Source organism: Dromiciops gliroides, chromosome 4, assembly GCF_019393635.1.
Source record: "Dromiciops gliroides isolate mDroGli1 chromosome 4, mDroGli1.pri, whole genome shotgun sequence".
Taxonomy (NCBI): Eukaryota; Metazoa; Chordata; class Mammalia; order Microbiotheria; family Microbiotheriidae; genus Dromiciops; species Dromiciops gliroides.
In genome coordinates this window covers 265,860,847-265,881,537 of record NC_057864.1, presented here as the reverse complement: position 1 = coordinate 265,881,537, position 20,691 = coordinate 265,860,847, and positions in this window count along the sequence as shown.

The window sequence follows — 20,691 nt, the reverse complement described above, 5'->3', positions numbered from 1 at the left end:
AATACAGAATAAGTAATGTTAACCATAGTTGACATTTTTGTTGTTGTTCAGTTGTTTCACATGCTTTGTGACCCCATATAGGGTTTTCTTGGCAAAGATCCTGGAGAGGTGCACCATTATCTTCTCCTGCTCATTTTAGAGATGAAGAAACTGAGACAAACAGGGTTAAGTGACTTGCCTAGGGTCACGCAACTAGGAAGTGTCAGAGAGAGGATTAGAACGTACATCTTTCTGAATCTAAGTCTGGTATTCTATCCACTATTCCATCTAGCTGCCCTATGGTTGTCTTTAGGGATATTTGTTTGACTGTCCCTGCCACTACTGTACCTTTGCCCTTATAATTTTATAAACTATATGGTTTATTTGACTTTGCATCACCTTTGAACAGTATTAAACATTTCCTCCTCATCCTCCTCCTGATTACTCTCTTCTCCCTGGGTTTTCCAGATATTGCTTTCTATTTCTTCCTTTCTTACAGCTTCCACTGTTAGATCATCATCTGTCCCTTCTCCCTTAGCATTCATTTCCCACAAGACTTTGTTCTCAACCCTCTTTTCTTTATACTCTCACCTTTAGTGACCTTGTCTACTCTACTGGTTTCATTAATCATTTATTTGTATCTAATTCTTAAATCAAGATATATTAAACTTCCAATCTTACCCTCTCAGTTCACATCACCATTTGAATATTGAACATCATCACCTGGATGTCCATAGTATACATCAAACACATGGTTAATATGGATTAATAAACTACCTAAACATGTGCAACCCATAAATTTCCCTGTAATATAAGAAAAAAAATTAACAACAACAATAACAACTCTAAAACATTTACTATCAAAACTGTCTGGTTTCGAGGGGCAGCTAGGTGGCGCAGTGGGTAAAGCACCGGCCCTGGATTCAGGAGTACCTGAGTTCAAATCCGGCTTCAGACACTTGACACTTACTAGCTGTGTGACCCTGGGCAAGTCACTTAACCCCCATTGCCCTGCAAAAAAAAAAACAAAAAAGCAACCTGTCTGGTTTTGAGTAAATATAGAAACAAAGATCAATGGAAAAGATAAGATAGTCGACAACTAAAAACAAAGGCATACAAAAACTCATGCTTGATAAATTAAAACAACAACTCTTCTTTAGCACAGGGATTGCAACTCATGCTTATTGTTCAGTTAATACTTGCTGTTTGTGGACTGATGGTGCAATCTGAGTTTCAAGGACATATTACTTGTATCACTTCTCATTTATGTTTCCATTTACAGGCTAATAAAGAGAATAGGCAAATAATATTCAGTATATCCACTATAAGACATATACCATGAGAATATCCTTGCAGAAAACATTTTAAAGGAACAAATAGGGTTTTGCTGACAAATTTTAGACTCAGAGGTGAAGAGAATAGAAGTTGTTGCAGTATCAAATGTTTGTGAGCTACAAAACCAAAAGAAACAAACAAGAACAACACCCCCACCCCCCCCAAATCAACTCAGTCAGTTAAACTTTGTTCTCAAAGGTTCTCCTTTGATGTTGTTTCTATGTATTATGATATATATGACAGACTTCATGGAAATAATGTTTTTCAGTGATTCTCTGAAAACAGCAAAAAATGAGTCATATGGCATCAATAACAGTATTTTCCAGTGCCATGAGTTGGGTCCTGTTCAAAGTCCAAGTGGAGGAGAAAGTCATTATTATTTGAGAGGTTTTATAGATGGCCCTACTTGGGTGTCATATTGAGGTGTTTGCATCAAGACCTAGAACACTACAAGGCCTTCTTTTTTGAGAATGATTGGCAGTTGAATGATAGTAAACTAGACAGTCTTACACACACAAAAATAAAACAAAGGCTAATAAAAACATTTATTTGCTGGCTTGTGAAAAGCAGTTGTATAAATAACCCTTTGAATTTTAGAAAGTACGTTGATAGCCTAGACATTATCTAGAGGAGAAAGATCCAAATGGTTAAGGGGCTCAAATTCATGTCAATGAGGATCTGGGAATACTTAGGATGAACTGGAAGTACTTAGCCTGAAGGAGAGAATATTGGAGGGGGTGTTATTGTTGTATTAAAGTTCCTCAAATAGGAACTATCCTGTGAAAGAGAAATTAGAATTTTTTTTTTGCTTGTTTTTCTCTTTGGTCTTCGAAGGCAGAAATAGGCTAGGTGGTATAGGGGATATAGCTCTGGGCCTGAAGACAGGAAGACCTGAATTCAAATCCAGCCTCAGATACTTACTAGCTCTGTGTTCTTGGGCAAGTCACTTAATTATTGTTTGCCTCAATTTTCTAAATTGTAAAATAAATATAACAATAATACCTACTTCTTCTGGTTGTTGTGAGAATCAAGTGAGGTATTTGTAAAGTGCTTAGCACTGTGCCTGTCACAGATTAGGCAATATACAAACGACAACTAGATATTAATTAGGGTTTGTGGGTTCAGGAAACAGCAAAAAATTTAGGCTTGAGGTTGGGGAAGTAGTCCTTAAAAGTAAAAGTTATCTAAAAGTAAAATGAAATACTTCAAGATGAAATGTACTGGGGGCAGCTAGGTGGTGCAGTGGATAAAGCACTGACCCCGGATTCAGGAGGACCTGAGTTCAAATTTGGCCTCAGACACTTTACACTTACTAACTGAGGAAGGGTTAGGGTACATATCAGTTTCCCTCAAAATGGTTAACTATCTCATTGATAGAGAGCCTATTATAATTTCTTCCCAGTAAAATTTTATTGAAACATATTTTCAGTCAATGATATGTTCTATTTCTTATCTAGGCATAATCCATAGAGGCAGTATGGTACAGTAAATGGAGATCTAGCCTTCAAAAGAAGATCTTAGTTCAAGTACTACCTCTGTTTGATATAATCTATGGTAACATCTCAATGCCCTAGGCAACTTTAATACTATAACTTAGGGGGCAGCTAGGTGGCACAGTGGATAGAACACTGGCCCTGGATTCAGGAGGACCTGAGTTCAAATCCAGCCTCAGACACTTGACACTTACTAGCTGTGTGACCTTGGGCAAGTCACTTAACCCCAATTGCCTCACCAAAAAAAAGACTATAAGTTAGAAGGAAAATGTTAACCTGTATTGACAGAGGGTCCTTTCATCACTTGTGAATTCTCTATGCCAATAAAATCACTGGTCTAGCTCTTGGATAAGAGTTTAATTTTTATAGAATAAAACCTAAGGGACACAAATTTGAAAAGGTTTTTACTTACTCAAGGTCAAATATCATTGTGAGATTGGATATGAACAGAGAGCCTCACTCTTCTGGTTTCTAGCTGCTGTACTCTCCATTTGGATTACCTTCCCAGCAATATGACAAATGATTTCCAATACTATGAGTAATAGGAGCATAAGTGCCTGGGTGTCAGCAGTGTTCTTTTTCTACTAAATAGCCTTTGAGGATACAAGCATTCTATTCAAGGAAAGCATCAGAAATAGAATGACTTTTCTCCCTTCCTGCCCTCCTCACCCCCATTTGCATGGCTTCTTTGCTTTTTTTGTCTTTCCTTTATACTTGCTTTCATGGATAACAATCAGAAATGCTTCCTTGAAATGAAAAGATAGATAAAAATGGCACAAATAACTTTGTTAAAGGTCTCTTTCCATTTGAGTTTCCTATAACTCTTCTTGGAATATACAATTTCAAGATGTCTTAGAAAGAACCATGGATGCTATAAATCTCTCAAAAAAATGCATGTATGGGGCAGCTAGGTGGTGCAGTGGATAAAGCACCAGCCCTGGATTCAAGAAGACTTGATTTCATCTCTGGACTCAGACACAACACTTATTTACTGTGAGAACTTGGGCAAGTCACTTAACACCAATTGCTTCACCAAAAACAAAGGCATGTATGTCACAGATCCAACACTTAAATATGTGTTATATCTAGTATGTTGGGTCTCTGAGAACATTATATGACATTTTATTTGGCTCCCACAGCTTAACTGATGCCCTATACCATCAAATCATATCTTTTTTTTTTCTTCCAAAACTTCAGCCAGGTTGTATTTTGCCACTTACTATCTATGGGATCTTGGGCAAATCATTTTTCACATAAAGACCTCAGTTTTTAGATGCTCTAAAAACACCCTACAAGTTCTAAGTCTATGACCCTTTGAAGCATCCTTATTATATAAAAAAGGTCTTGAGAAATCTTTAATTACATTTTTTTTCCCTCAGGTCTCCTAAGCCAAAAAATAACTGATTCTGAAAAATCAGGGGAAAAAGCTATTTAAAAACTTTAAGACTGAGTCTTCTCTGAATCTAATCTCAAGTCTTCCTCTCTTGGTCTTAGTTTCCTCCTTGCTAAGATGAAAGAGTTGGCCTAGATGGTCTCTAAAAACACTTTCAGATCTAAGTATATGATTCTGTTTGTAGAATGTTCTAATACACTGTTTTAGAAAAGTTTAAGGGGCAGCTAGGCGGCACAGTGGATAGAGCACTGGCCCTAGAGTCAGGAGGACCTGAGTTCATATCCAGCCTCAGAACACTTGACAACTTGTTAGCTGTGTGACCCTAGGCAGATCACTTAACCCCAATTGCCTCACCAAAACCAAAGAAACAAAAAAATAAAAAAAGAAAAGTTTATCGTTCAAGTCTAATATGTTTGTGCTTCTAGTAATATAAATGCTCCCTAATTCTCAGACTAAGATGGGGTCTAAAAGTACTTTTGTTCACTCACTCAGTTGGTCTTATAAATGTGTCCTTAATTGCTAAATTGGCATTTTCCTACCCCCTGGCAGTAGAGAATGGCATTAGTCATTTCTGTTCCTGCACATTTTTAATTAGAATGATGGATGCCACACAATCTAGCATGTGTGTGTTCATTATTCTTGTTACATCTGAGTATTTCCCTGTACTTTCCTCTGACATTAATTAAGTCAGTAAACAAGTCCTACGCAGAGATTTGGTTTCAATTTTGTCACAGACTGGAGATTTGCTTTGATTGCTTGCCATTTGCTCCTTCTGTTGTGTTGGGATGGAGTCTTTGGAATTGCTTGTCTTAGCATGTGTATCCTTGTGGGAGGGTTGCATGGTGTTTATGTGTCCACAGTGAATTGTTTCCTGGTTTGCTTGAATTAGCTCCTGGAACACAACTTAACATTGGCATTATGGTATATGCAAGCTGGCATTTGGATTTCAAATCCCTTTAATTTCTTTTAGGGTTTCAATGACAGCTGGAACAGTAAACTGATTTCTGTACCAGTATTCACTCAATCACTCACTCATTTGTCAACTATTTCTTATGTGCTAAATACTTTGATAGGTGACTGTGCAAAGAAATATCTAAAAATTATTGAAGATATCACCCTTGTCCTCTATGGAGTTCACAGTCTTTGTTATTCAGTGATTTCAGTTGTGTTCATCTTTTTGCGTCCCAATTTAGGGTTTTCTTGGTTTACTATTTCCTTCTCCAGTGCATTTTACAGATTAGGAAACTAAGGCAAACAGAGTTAAGAGACTTTCCCAGTTTCACACAACTAACAAGTATCTGAGGCCAGATTTGAACTCAGGAAGATGTCTTCCTGACTTCAGCTCTGATGCTCTATTCACTGCATCACCTAACTTCTCACAGTCTAATAGGAGAATAAAATATAAATACTGATAACTATACTACATATTACACATTGGCATATATAATGTCTGCATTCATTGAGGCAGCATAATGCAGTATAAATAATACTGGATTGAACACTGGAAAAGTTGGTTCCTTCCCTTTTCATATTTTGAATGTCTATACCAGATCAAAGTATGGGGTAATTTAGTGTAAAATGATCTTAGGTAGATTACTTTCTATCTCAAGTCCTCTCTTTCTAGACTAGAATGACAGGTTTTACAGAAAGTAAAATAAGTGAACAAACCTCAAAAAGTCAATATGTCAAAGATTGAAGAGTAGCCTGTGTAAGCTTTAGTGTATCATTGTCCCAACTCCTATTTTCCCAGAGAAGTTGAGTTCTCAGAGGTAGGCTCATTACATCTCCCCCTTAGAGTTCTAGGTGTAACCCAGAGGAGTCAGTAGTAATTCTTAAATTCTATTAGATTGAGACTACACAAGTATGTCCCCCACCAAGATAATATTACAAAATCAACTATAATTGCTAGCTATGCACCAGCCAGATTTAAGTAGTTTTTAGAAAGGGGCATTCATTAAGGTTGAACAAGAAAAAATGGTTGCAAAAAAAGCATCTTCCCATATCCCTCCCCAATTCTGCGACATATCCACTCATAAGTACCATTAATATTCAAAAGGAAAGTGGGTATATGATTAGGAAGCACACATGAAAAAAAGGGCATCTCACAGATCATGATTATTTATTGGTCTTTTTTTTCCTTGCATTTAGAAGATACTTAAGAATCTCCCTTTAAGTATGATGCAGGCTCTTTGTTGGGCTTCTTGTAAAGGCATGATTCCAATCTAATTTTTGCTCCTGATAATGCAGACACTACCACCAGTTGATCCAGGATTGCTGTTTAGGACACTAATATAATGAGGGAAAATCCAATACTTATAAGCTATAAGGGCCTCACCTGATCAAATGGAAATGGCAGGAAGAGGAGAAGAGGCCAAAACCAAAGTCTTTCTCTACTGACCAGATCATTTTCATAAGGAATCTACAAGAAAGCAGCACACCCCAATTTCCAGAAATTCCTCCCCTATACATATTCCAGCTAAATTGATCTTTTAATTTTGGCAAAAGAAAGCAAAGGAAATTATCATAGTTATTCAGTCATGTCTGACTCTTTATGACAAAGACATTGGTGTGGTTTTCTATTTCCTTCTACAGTGTGTCCCCATTTTAAAGATAAGGGATTAAGCCAAATAACAATTAAGTGACTTGCCCAGGGTCACACAGCTAGTATGTATGTGACACTGGCTTTGAACTCAGATCTTCCTAACTCCAAGTCCAGTGCTCTAACTAGCATCCCAAGAGGAAATCCTACATCTAATTAGGACAGTGCTATTTAAAAAATTTTATACAATTTCAAATCTTTTCATTGATTGACTGATTGAGCTATTCTCCCCTAATTAAGGTATAAGAGCTAAAATAGAGTGGGGTGGTTTAAGTCTGGTATTTATAGAAGAAATATTAAATGATTATAAAAAAGTACTACAATTCAGTGCTTCCTTTCTATTGATTTTTGCTGGTCTTGATTTTACTTATTTGTCTTTAGGTTATTCACTGGAGAAGAATGTAACCTCCTTGAGGGCAGGGTCTAATTTTTTTTTTTGGTCTTTGTTGTATTGGCGTTTAGTTTAACACCTTACACAAAGGAGGTATGAAATAAATGTTTGCTTCTTTAAATTAATAGTGGAATTGAGGGGTTTAGACAAGATGACTGCTCAGATTTTTTCTAGTTTTATAATTTTGTTTTTTTTCTTATCTTAGGGGATCACTGTACACATATTTGGTTGGTTATTCTAAAACTGAGGTTCAGGAACTCAATAAATTAAGAGAATTCTTTCTTGACACCTATACAAATAAATGCACACATATGAGATAAAGAATTGAGAAGGAGAATAGTATTTTGAAGCAACTATATCTTTAGCACTTTGTCCTTTGCTTCTCCAAATCTCCAGTATATTTTCACATGAAATAAACAAACAAAAAACCTAGAGTTGAGAAAACTAATGCCAGGGTTTGAGGGGTAATGGGGTAGAGTAGAACCATGAAATACAGAATATCCAAGAAATATTTCCTAAGAGATAGAATTTGGTAATCAAGAGATAAGTTGAAGTTACAAGGATTTTTGCATCTTAAACTAAAAGGAATCTTGGGACAGAGAACATGTCCCTGATGAGGAAGAGGGAGAAGGTTCAATGATAGACTTAAATCCTGTGGGTGCAACTTAGCCATCTGGTTGTTCTGTCTTCCACAAGAGCTTTGTCCCTAGATGAGGAAACTCTTCTTCTGTAGAGGAAAGAAAAGTTAGTTATAACCAAGGCTCTGAGAACTGTGGTATGCTTCTTATTGGTAGATAACCAGTCAGTAGTCTTTCTCAATTCTACTATTGATCATATGATAGCCTTTCTTTGGGAAAACAAAAAACAAACAAACAAAAAACACATCTGACCCTTAAGTCTCTGGATTTCAAATGAAAAGAGAGTTTATAGATTCTGTTATTCCTTTTATGAGGAGAGAGAACACCCAGACTGAGGACTCCAGTTAAAGCCAGAATTGGGAAGTAAAGAGAAACTCTTCAATTTTATGTTCATTGGAGACAGCTTTGGCAGTGACTATCAGGGACCACAGGACTCATTGGAGCACCATCTAACAGTGACCACATGAGAACAGAAGGGAGCAATGTCCAGCAGGCACAACAAGATGACATCAGTGGAATGCATTGGCAACCTTGCCGCATTGGAGGCATGAATCGATCCTTCAAAATGTGATTTTGCCATATTTGTCATTTGTCTTCCACTTGTGATTGCCCTTCCATGAATGCATTCTGACCTCATGAATATCCCTACACTATATGTGTGTTCTCTAAGTGTGTTCCCTCTTCCCAGTGATTTTTTTCCTTGTGGAAAGTGTATCTTGGATTGTGTTATAAATGCTCAATGGAAATTATATATATATATATATATATATATATATATATATATATGTATGTATATATACATTTAGACATTTAGTAGATTGTGATAGCTATTGAGCATTTCTCATATACAGAATAATAGTATGTGCCAAACATTGTGTCATATATATATATATATATATATATATATATATATATATATATATATATATATATATATATATATATATATATATATATGAGAAATGCTCAATAGCTATCACAATCTACTAAATGTCTTGGTTTTGAACTGTATCCTCTTTTTGACTAGTAAAAGGAAACACATAATTTGGATATCATGATTTTAGTGATTACAGGTTCACAGAGTCTAGAGTAGCTTCTCTGGGTGGAAATGAATTTGCAGTACTCACTGTGATCCCAGGTACAGCAAGTGACTACTATTTGCAAAATATTATGCCCAAGACCCTCTATCTGAGAGGTCCTTTTGTTGATATGAGTGCTGCCTCAGTATTTCAAGCTCCAGAAGAGAGGAGCACTAGACCTGCATTTGAAGTGTCACCATTTTTTAGCACCAAGAGTGGCATTGATAAGCGAAAACAGAAATGAACAATAGAACAATGTGAAGAAAGTTTGTTGTTCATGCATTATAAAGTTATACATAAAGGAGAGGCTGCAGACTAGAGACAAAGTTCATTTACTTAACAATTTGTCATCAGCATTATCCCTGCCCCACCCCCCATGAAGACAAAGCATTTTCTGGTGTTATAGGATTTTTGTATTTGACATACCAGTTGAGTGAGGCAAAAGGCTGGTGCATGATATATAATAGGTATTTTGAAACTGTTTTAGAACAGCTACGACTTTCCTTCTAATACAAAATAACCTATTGGGTTGAATGAACAAGAAAGTAAATCCGTTTACAATCCTGTCTTAGGGAACCACATTTGGTCATCGTGTTTATTAATCTAGATAACCATATCCTCATAATTTTCTAAGGGTCATCCTATGAGACTAAACTTGGTCACATGACTGACTATAGTATTTTTGACATCTATGTATACAGAGCTAAAAAACTCCAAATTTTTTTTAGCCTTCAAATTATTCCAAAAAGTGTATGGTTCAAAATAATTGAAATTATAGAGTGAACATCACTTTGAGGAAAATGGTTCATTCCATTAATCATTTGATTCAATTAAAAGAAAATGGACAAAATTTGCCTTAGGGAGAAATGCTACATTCTGAATATTGGAGCTATAGTATTGTGATAGTATTAGTATAGAATGGATGTTGTATGCCACTGAATCATAAAATTACATTATTACAAATGGGTTCCTGATATATGTATCCCTATGACAAGATTCTCAATTAGCATTTCTCTTTCTGATACATTTAAATAATCCACCTAATACTCTATTAATAAATTGTAAATTTACTTATTTGTTTATTAGGGATCAAATTTAAGCTTTCTCATTATTCAACAACAAAGGCTAAATGTTGGAAGTTATCAAGTCAACGAGTATTTAATAAGGAACCAGTGTGTGCCAAACACTGTGTCAAGTACTAAAAACAGAAAGAAGAAAAAGAAAAGTTCTGTTGTCAAGGATCCTACAATCTAAAGAGAGAGACACCATGCAAGCAACTATGTATACACCAGATTCATACAGGAAAAAATTGTAGACAATATCAGAAGGAAGCCACTGGTATTAATGGGGTTCAGGAAAGGCTTCTTAAAAAGATGGGATTTTAGCTGGTACTTACATACTTTAAAAAAAATACTTCATTATGGGAGGTGTTCAAACAGAAGCTGCCTGGCTACTAATTGACAAACTTGGAGTTGCATTGTCCCTACATTCCAGGACTGCATTTTAAATGGTGAATCATAATATAGAAGTAATAGAAAAGACAAGATGGAATACCATGAGCTGGTAATTCAATTACATAGATATGCAGTTGAATTAATATAAATGAAAAATTGCTGATTGTTTTTTCAGTTATTTTAAAGGGAGGTTCATTAGTGGTTTGCTGTCAGGTTTTGCCATAGCTTTCATCTTGCTTAACATTTCTAGCAAAACCCTAGATGAAATCTTTATGATATGCTTATGTCTTATGAAATTCATATGACATGAAACTGAGGGATAGCTATTATGTTAGGACATAGAATAATCTACTAAAAAGTTCTTGACATATTAGAAAAATGGGTAGAATCTAACAATGTAACATTTAATAAGAGAATGTAAAGTTGTAAACTTAGCTTTAAAAATCATTTGCAGAAATATAGAAATTAAAAAAAATACAGCAGTAAAAAAGACCTCAGGAACTTTTTTGCCATAAACTTAATATGAGTCGAGTATGATATAGTTGTTAAAAATTATATAATCTTTGATCAAGTTAATAAAAACAGTGTGCCCACAACAAGAAGACATGTTGCATTCTATTCTGCTAATGTTGAACTACATATCCAGCAAAGCTGGGAGATGTTAGGAGCATGCCCAGTTAGTTTTCTTTAGCCATATCCTAATTATAATTTTACACCTCTATTTGGAAATGTTCACAATAACATTCTCCTTCCCTATTCATTTTCAAACAGAATAATAGGCTTTGGGAAAAGGGACAACAATGTGTCAGGTGAGCAGATTGAAGAGAAACTTTCTGTTGTCAATAGGATCAGAACTTCTCTGTTGAAAACTGGCCTATTCTTAATAGGAGACAGAATCCCCAATAACCTTCAGATCTGAAATAGAGATTACAATGCAAAGTATGTGATTTTATACCCAATTTCCAAGATGAGCTATGAAGAGTATAACTAGGACAAATAACCAGCAGGAAGACTGAATTCTGCTTAACAGCAGAAAGAACTTTTTAGATATTACAGCTGTTCAAAAAATGGTTCCAGTGACTTCCCTAAAATCAAAACATTTAATAAACACAAGTTGGATACCATTCTATCAGGCATATTATAGAGGCTATTTTTGCATGGAAGATGACTTGAGTCCTCTTTGCAATTCTAAGATGTTAGCATTAATTTTTAATAGAAATGGAAGATATTTCAATCAATTCAGGCCCTGAATTTATGTCTAATACTTCCATACAATGACTAGATATTGGGCTACTAATTAAGTTTTTCCTTTGACCTGCTAGGTAACCTTGAACAATCAAGCAATCCTCTAAGCTCGGTGGTTTTACAGAAAATCCAATTAGGGAGACCAGAAAGCTAAAGGGTATTGTGACACATTGAAATCCTAGAACAAAAGTGATCCTGGATCTACTGAAAGCAATTCTTTCAGAGAGAGATTTTAGCTTCTATTTTAATTCCAAAGCACTGTCAGACTATAAAGACTTTTGGAGAAAATGTCACCATAAGTGAAATCACTGGCAATATATCTATCTCACAATGAACAAAATGATCATAAATTTAAAGCCAGAAAGGACCTTAGAGGTCATCAATATGAGCCCTTTATTCTACAGGTAGGGAAACTGAGGTCCAGAAGTATTAAGTGACTTTTTCAAGTTAACACAGGTAGTAACGGAAGCAGGAATTGAATTCATATCCAGATTTAGAGCTGTCTACACCACATACACCCCTCTTCCTGTTTAACTCAAGACTATTAATAGCCTAATTTACCCATATTCTTTACTATACCAATTCTGAGAATTATATGACCTCCAATATAAAGGTTCTAGTGTTAGTACAGTTTCTTATGCTTCTGCTTTCTAAGTCACCTTACTCATATGAAACCAACTTTTTATCTTCCTTGTAAACTCTTTTATTCTGGAGATTATCTTTCTCAGGATCTCTTTTATGGGTCTAGGACTATAAGATTTTACTTTTCTGTTGTTTTTTGTCCTTAATAGCATTAAATAATTCTTCATGATAATAGATCATATCAAAGTTTTTTCTGCTCAGAAGACATCTCTCCTAATATGATCTCTTTCTTTTTTTTTTTTTTTTAAGTGAGGCAATTGGGGTTAAGTGACTTGCTCAGGGTCACACAGCTAGTAAGTGTTAAGTGTCTGAGGCCGGATTTGAACTCAGGTACTCCTGAATCCAGGGCCGGTGCTTTATCTACTGCGCCACCTAGCCGCCCCTCTCTTTCTTTTAATAATCAGAATAATAAAGCATATATCACCTCTGGAATCCCATTAAATGCTGTTAAAAATCATCCTTTGGGTATTCATTTCTACATCCACTCTCTCTATTTGTCCTTGAATTTTATAGTTTATTTCTAACAAAGGGGTAATTTTCATTTATTACCTAATGATTTTCCTTAAGACCCATATTTCCTAATGATATTAAGATTATAAATTGAGACAATGACAGAGATTTATCTGCCACTTCCTGAGAGGGGGAAAACTAAGAAATAAAATGACTGCAAGTTTTAAAATAAACTTTGCCCAATTGTTTAAGACAACTTAATGGACATTTACTTTTTTCCCTACTTATTTTCTACACACATACACAAACACACACACGCATGCATGCATGCATGTATGCATGTGTGTGTAAAAGTATTGGTATAAATATTTTGGTGTATATAGTACCTTGCTTTCTGTTTTTGATATTGGGATACCTTTCACTGGGATATCTGAATCAAAGGACTTTCTGGGCAGGCGATGAAGAGGGACATATTTGCAAATGAATTTGGTATAAAAAGGACAATGATAAATAAATGAATTAGGAAAATCTATGACAATAGACATGCATCATTTTGCTTCTCCTGCTTGGTAGGTCCTAAAAGAGTTGACACTGTTGTCATAGCCTTTGAGTTTCCTGGTCTGTGTTCATGTTAAGATGAGAGATCTCAAAATGACAGGAGTAGAGGTTCAGCCATATTATTATCATTCAAACCCATTGGCTGGATCCTGACAATTAGTTGCATTATCTCATTTCCCTTAACATGAGCCATCATGGCATGGGTAGGTGAAGCAACTCTCACATGGCCTGATTCCATACATTTCTCTGACAGGATGGTGGTACAATCTATCAATTCAAAAGATAGTCTCACAGATTTCAGAAAAACCTGGAAAGACTTAAGTGGAATGATGCTTATTGAAGTGAGCAGAACAAGGAGAACATTGTGCATAGTAACAGCAACACTGTGTGATGATCAACTGTGATAAACTTAATTCTTCTCAGAAATACAATGATAGAAGACAATTCCAAAGGACTCATGATGGAAAATGTTCTCCACATCCAGAAAAAGAAAAAAAAACAACCGAACAAAAAAACCCTGTAGATTCTAAATGCAGATTTAACCATACTATTTATACGTTTTTTTTTTGAGGGGGCTTCCCTTTTGTTCTGATTCTTCTTTCACAACATGACTAATGTGGAACTATGTATAATGTGATTGTATATATACATATATATATGTATGTATGTATGTATACATATACATATATATATGTATATATATATATGTATATATATATATAAAACCTATGTTAGAGTTCTTTCTTTCTTGGGGAGAGGGGAAGAAAGGGAGGGAGGGAGAAAAATTTGGAATTCAAAATGATATGAAAACAAATGTCAGAAACTTTACATGTAACTGGAAAAAATAATATTAAGATAAAAAGTTAACCTTGGCCTCTGAGAGAGGGTATAAGAAGATAAGCAAGGAAGTATGAGGAGAAGAAATGATTTGATCAGTGTCCTTTTTTGCTTCCTCAGGAAAAAAAAAAGTGGGTGTGGGACTTACTGGCAGGGATACAGTGTGTCAAGAGCTCTTTAGAAATTAACAGCTATGGGGCAGCTTGGTGGTGCAGTGGATAAAGCACTGGCCCTGGATTCAGAAGGACCTGAGTCCAAATCCAGTCTCAGACACTTGACACTGTGTGACCCTGAGCAAGTTACTTAACCCTCATGCCCCACCCCCCCACCAAAGAAATTAACTGTTACTCTAGAAAATGGTGTAAAGATAGCTTTAGAATTCTTAACTAAGAGAACAGGAATGCTGATCAGTTGAATTGTCTTTCATAAATACAGAATGACAATCCATTGTCTTTCTGGGTACTACAAACAGGATAGAATTAGATCTGACCTGGGAGAAGTCATTGACTCTGAAGGGAAAAAAAGAGTGCTTTTATAAAAACAATTATATATCCTGTTTGAGAGTCCCAAGGGGAAGCTTTTCAGTTGCCACCTTGGATGGGTGAGGGGACCACTTGTTTGTTATTTGTGTTGTTCTCATCATTGCTATATTTGGTAAAACCTTAGAAAATAAATAAAGCTTAGGGAGTAACAACTCTGAAATACTTTTCTTTCACTCCATTGATGTGAGGTTCTGTTATTCTAACTATAGAGATACCATCAGATAACAGTACCACCCTGCAATAGGAAATGAAGAAAGATTGCACTCTACATTAAGAACAATGATTTCTGGGAACCTGATAAGGTAGTCCAGGCTAATGTAAAAAATGTGGAAAGGTGACAGAAGATTGAATTCAAAGCAATCCATAGCATTTATTACTATGGGAGAAAGTATTGTATTAGCCCTGGGAATAAAGAAAAAAATACATCAGTCCCTGACCTCAAGGAGCTTACATTCTAATGATCAAGTTTAAAGTTGACTGTTAAGTTGAAACTCTCAAGAAGCACAGTAGCCACAGTACAAAGAGAAAAGGACTTCATAGATGTTCTAAGTAAAGCTAATGGTTATAGGTCAGGGAGCTAGGGGTAATTAGATTGTCCAAAAAAGAATAGGCCCAGAATAGGACTGATCTTATAGTACAAAGACAATAGATATTCCACAAAGATGAATAGATATCTTGGTTAGAAATGAGGAAGCAAAAAAATGATCAGCTTAGGCAATGGCCAGAAGGGGCCTAATAAAATCAGGCAAAGAAACTGCCAATGCATGTACAATCCAGTCCAACAACCAATAAACCATAGCATCAACTATGTGCCAGGACCTCTGTGAGGTAGAGCTCCAGTTCCTGGAATTTTCCTAAACACTGAAACAATCTGATGCAATGTAGGTTTTCCATCTCCCTATTCCAGGATTCTCTTTTTTTATCTGCTTTCCATATACCAGATCTATTAAGGGCCAATAATTTCTAGATCTGCTTAGGCATTGGCCCATAGAGTATCTGTTGGGCAGAATGCCACTAAATAGGCATGCGATTTTTCTCCAGTTGTACTTAACAGTGATCATCAAGCACATGAAACACCAATACCCAATTGGATCTGTGATCTGGTCAATGTGGATGTCTAATCATTTAAACCATAACTTGTTCTTTCTGACCACTTCTGTGAGAATCTTGACCATATGCTCCCATGAGTTTACCACAGGATATACACTAAAATACTGGGTACCTTAATCAAATACACCTGACACCATAAAAATATTTTTCCCCCATTTGTATCAATATCCTTAAGCAAAATATCTGGCACATCAGTAGGTGATTAATAAATGTTTGTTGATTCATTGTTGATATTGATTCAATATCAATGTTCCTTGATATTGCCATGTGATTAGTTTCTCTTCTTTTTCCACTATGAGTATGTTTGATGATTTTTTGTAACACTTTTCCTTTATAATTCCATGTTTCTAATATGTTGCAGCCTTCGTTCCCGTTAATAAAACTTGATTTGTTTGTGGTAAAGAGGCTGTTAATCACCTTTCTTATCAGTCTGAGAGAAATAACTAAAAAAAGGCAGTGTGGAAGAGAGGAAACTCTGGACCTAGATGTCTCCCAAATGCAGTATGGGAGAGGTAATTGGGAGGCTCACCGTAATATTGGGGTTCGGAAAATAATGGGAGAATTTCAGTCTGACCATAATGAAGCAAAGATGGGGTTATAGAAACCCCAAATCACAATTAATTCCTTACAACTTCAATAGGGAGAAACTTTCAGGGAGAGTTTTGCTCTTATGAATCATATTCTTTTGAATAATCAAAATAAAATGAACAGACTGAAACCTTGAATTCTCTACACTTCATATATCATAGTAAATATAGTCTACTATGGATTATTGCTTTTAAAACCTTTTCATTACCTTCTAGTTCCTCCCCCAAATATATTCTTTATTTGCTTGTATATAGAGAGATATTTCTTATAATATTTTTTAGAGATAGAAAAAATAGATATGTAGATTGGAATTATTATTATTCTCTCAATAACATTATTTGTTTATCAATTATCCATTTATCCATTTGCTTGTTTATTTTTCATTTTTTATTTGTTTATTAATTTTTTGAGGTTGATCACATTTTTTGGCAATAATATGGACCTAGCTTTTTCTCATGCTTCTTAGAGTTTCCTATTTTTCAGCTCTGTATCATCAAAATGGTGTCATCTCCAATTCACATTTGTTAGATATACACTTAGTCTAATCCAGATGCTTTTCCTATCTTTATTTTCCAGACCTATAAGAGTAAATTCAACAATGCTTATAAAGTACTTCCTACTTAATTTTTGCAGATAAGACCAAACTTGGGAATTAGTTGTATTTTCTCTTTTCTCCTATCACCAGACTACAGCAGCATTCTCATTAAAATCCATTGAGAGGATACTGTGACTCTCTGTTTAATTTTATATAAATAAAATCACAAAGATCTGGTGGATTTCTGCTGTTTAAGAGCATACAATTTAAGTAGAAGTTTAAGAGTCATACTATATTTCTTCCTTCATTCATACCTTAAATATTCTTTTCCTTCTTGAGAATCAAAGAAAAAAAATTAAAGAATTTTATTCTATTTAATTTCTCTAAGGACAACCAGGATAATGTTTTAGATTTCAAATATGGTGCGGGTCCTGTCCTTGATGGTGAAAAAAGAGCACTAACAAAATTCTATACAATTTTCCTCACATTTTATATATTTGTTGTTTTCCTTCCAGTTTCAAATTTGAATTCCTTCACTGTGATTTTGCTGAGATGTTCTCTTGCCATTTTTTCATTAAAGCCCCACTCCTCTTGCTTTGAAATGTTTTGTGAGTCAATATTTCTAATAATGCTTTACCATACGGTATCCTAAGATTTTAGAAATGAGTATATATTCTAAGATGGTGTTGTTCTTGGCTGCCATATCTCTCTGCTTGGCAAGAGATATCAAGCATTTGCTGACTGAGGTGATTTTTAGTTCTTTTCTTCCTCCTATTATGACAATTGATTTACATTGGTTAAACTTTAAAAATTGCTATAATGAGTCAATATGATTTTCTCTACCCATTTCCCATTTTAGTCAACAATAGCAGGCTTTAATAGATTAGAGTTCTAATCTTAAACTATAAATACATATGCATATGTACATATATTTATTTTTATTCTTTCCTTTCAACTTGGCATTCATTTTATTATTTGCTCTAGTAAGTCATTGGCTTAATTATACACTAACAACTGCTGATTCAGAAGTCACTTGCAGCAGTTAACCATCATTGGTGTTGCTTTAGAATTTAATCAATTTCATTTTTCTTACACTATTTCATATACATCATGCCTTTCATCTCCCAAACCTTTTCTCAAATGAAGCATTCTTAATATGAGTTTGAGGTTTCTGCTTTGACCACTGATTTACCATCTCTCATTCCTTATTCCCAAACCATATTTTTCAGCCTTTTGGTACCTAACTTCCTAAGACATGTTATCTACTTATATATAGTTTTCTTGCCTGGCTTGGACATGATTCCCTCCCTTTTTGGAGCAATGATTCTCCTTTGTGGCTCTGCAGGGAAAAATGACAAATTCCTTCCCAGAATGTCAACCAGATGGTTTTGATATCTATCTAGTGGAGGCATGTTGGCTGCAGTCCACTTGCAAATTCTATCATTCCAGGGCTCATTGTCTTCTAATCTGTAAGCTTCCTGTTTGAATAGCATGTTTGGAATGTTTATCCATATTGCTTTATTCACTTCAATAAGTGACTTAATCTTTTCCTCTCTCTAAGCAAGAAAAAACAAGAAAAAGGAACCTACAAGGAATATTCCAATATCTGAAAAATTCATCTCCCATTTCTCCAAAAGCAAACCTTTTCCTTAGAAGACATATTTTAGGTGCAGGAGTTAAAGTCACAGAGGTGGAGAAGAGCAGGATGAGTTCAGGATACCTTGAGAAAACCAAGCCTGGCTGAAACAGAAATTCCTGAAAGTGAATGTGTGACGACTGAAAGTGATTATAGCCATATCTTGAAGGAGTATATATACTCTTTCATCCCAAGTTACTTATGTCATATCAATGTTTTCAATTAACCTCTTACTTGTAGTTACATAATGCTAAGACATTAATAAGTTGTGGGAAGAGTGGATTTTTTTTTCATACTTAGACGAGAAAAGCCTGTAACTATTACTCGTCTTATATGTTATAAAAGGAAGACACTATTAATTTATTAATTAACATTAGTTTTTTTTCCCCACAAATAAACACAGGAATAAATACTTAAGGGAATAAATCATTGCATCAATGCTCTTTTCCCTACAAACTCAGCCTTCCCCCTTTGCTTTTTCTTTCTCTCCACCCTTCTTCTGTCTTCCTCTTCTTTCTCTGTCTTCTTCCTCTTCCCTCCTCCACCTTTTCTCCCCTCTCTTTTCTCTATTCCTCTCTAATCTTCTCTCCTTTCTTCCTTTCTCTTGTTCTACTCTCCCTCCACTCTCTTCACTGCATATTCTCTTGACTCGTTTCTAATCTTCTCTCATTTCTTCTCTCTTCCTGCTACCTTTAACTACCTCCTTCATCCCAATCTTCCCCACCCCAAATGGTTTCCAGTCTCTTGATTTCGTTATGTTTTTATGAGCTCAAGTACAAACTTATTCTTTGCTTTGTCTCTGTGGAATGGTCAATTTCTCTACTTAAATGGCTTTCTCAAATACTTTGATCTTTATCCAAATCTATCAATTTATTAAACAGACTGATGAACCATAGGTAAGCCAACTTAGAAAAAAACAAAAAAACTAGCATTCACATTATTATAATATGTATTAGAAAGTTTTTTTTTTCTGGAGAAATATGGAGTACAGGGGTATTAGTTTGCACTTTTCTTCTTTGGTTTTATATTATGTTTGTTTAATTCTTAGTCCTGTATCTACATGGGAAATGTTTTGTTTTTCTCTTTTCCCTTCAAATCTTTTTGTATCTGGTTCTGTTATTTTTTCTCTTGTATTTTATACTCATGAGAAGGAAGCTTATGTATAGAATTCAAAGCCCTGGGGGACAAACCATCTGTGTGAGATTTTGTCTTGTACCTATTAAAGGAAGGTTATGGAACACTAGTATTAGAACAGATTTTAGAGGTCATATGATCCAGCTCCTACCCCCAATTGGCCTTATTATAAAAATGTGAAAATTACCTATCTTGAATACTATCTGAGTTAACTCATGTAACTACATGAGATTAACATTGAGGCTTAGTATTTTTTTTATTTTTTTCCATCCCCATGAGAATTTTATTTTATGGAAATATTTTCATAACAAAATTGGCAAGATTGAATATATAATGTCTGGTCATAGCTCTAGCATGAGTATGATAACTAATCAATATCTCTAACAGGTATATGACATTAAAATCATATCTTGAGCTAAATATGTTTTTTGTAACTCTATTTTTTTGCTTCAGCACCAACCCCCTAATGACATTGCATATATGTATTAAGATGAGTCAATTTTTTTCAACTACATTCATATTCCTGGCAGCTAATACTAGAACTATGTGGATCACCCCAGAGTTCACTTAGCAAGACTGATGGAGACATGGTAAAGATGCTTATCTTTGTCATTACTTCCTGTGGTTATACCCAAATTACTATTTTATTTTTAATAATATAGCATACAGTCAAAAGATGATCAGGCTTAGAGAAAAAGCCCCTTCCTAAAGGAGCTTGCATTCCAATAGGGCAGGAGACAACAGTGCATGCATACATGTGTACACACACATACATATGTATACACACATACATGTGTATGTGCATGTGTGTGTTTTATATGTATGTACAAGAGGTAGTTTGGGGAAAGGGTACGCTAATATCCAATGGAAAGAGGAAAGGGTTCATGTAGAAAATGGTACTAGAGCTGAGACATGAAAGAAACCAAAGTTTCCAAGAAGTTGAGTTGATGAGAGAGTGCATTCTAAGCATGGGAGGCAGCCAATGAAAAATACATGGACATGGAAGATAGAGTCTTATCCATGTAGAACTGCAAATGGGCCAAGATCACAGAG